Raw genomic sequence first — 1,001 nt, 5'->3', positions numbered from 1 at the left:
ATTGCCTTGGGCCTCCCCAATAGGGGTGGGGCAGGAACATGTGTCTATAGCTTCTCCTTGCCTGCAAGCCATTTCCCTCATTTTAAAAATAAAACTTCAATTTGATTCTTGACTCTTATCTCTAGCCTGCTCCGTTGGGCTCCGGCTATTCACAGGTTAGAGGCTGGTTCCACCTGGTTGACACATGTATATGGCTCCTAATTAAGTCTCAGTCTCCCCAAATCCTATCCCCCAGAATAAAAGGTTCTTCACCCCAAGTCTAGGAAAGATCTATTGTCTTCTTGGAAATCTATAGACATGAAAATTTTACACCTTCCCTTGTTCATTCTTATTTATTTTTTTATTTTTATTTTTCTTGCAACAAAGATTTATTTTATTTTTTCCACTTACATGTAAGGGTAGTTTTCAACATTCATTTTCACAAGATTTAGAGTTCCAAAATTTTCTCCCTCCCTCCCTCCATCCCTTTCCTCCCCCCTCCAAAAGACAGCAACCAGGTTATATATGTACAATCCACAAGTGCTCTTTATATCAGCGCGGACAAGGACGGAGTTGAGTTCAGTTCGGACAAGGAGACACGGGGCTGAGAAGAGGTCAAGAGAGCGGCTGACAAGATTAGAAAGGAGAGGGGGTGGGGAGACTAGACAAACAGTAACTAGGAGGGCTGACAAGGTTACGGGCCTTATTACAAACCAGGGAAAGTGTAACGTGCCCTGAGGCTGGAGGCGGCTAAGGCCCTTGGGAAAGAGACACAGTGGAAAGAGACCGCAGGAAAGCAGTCAGGTTGTACACTTTATTTCCGTGTAATCTTAATTTTCAACAGTATCTCATAAATAAACTCTGCTTTGATTATTTGGTTAAGAGGCTTCTTAATCTTTAGTCTATCAGAGTGGAGCAGTGTGGTGGAACTTTATAAACGGCCCACATTAAATTAACGAAGTCAGATAGCCAAATAGGCAAAAGTCCCCAGATTAGTCCTCCAGTCAGCTTTAGTCCCCCCA

This window comes from Dromiciops gliroides, chromosome 4, assembly GCF_019393635.1.
Source record: "Dromiciops gliroides isolate mDroGli1 chromosome 4, mDroGli1.pri, whole genome shotgun sequence".
Lineage (NCBI taxonomy): Eukaryota > Metazoa > Chordata > Mammalia > Microbiotheria > Microbiotheriidae > Dromiciops > Dromiciops gliroides.
This window is presented reverse-complemented; position numbering follows the sequence as displayed.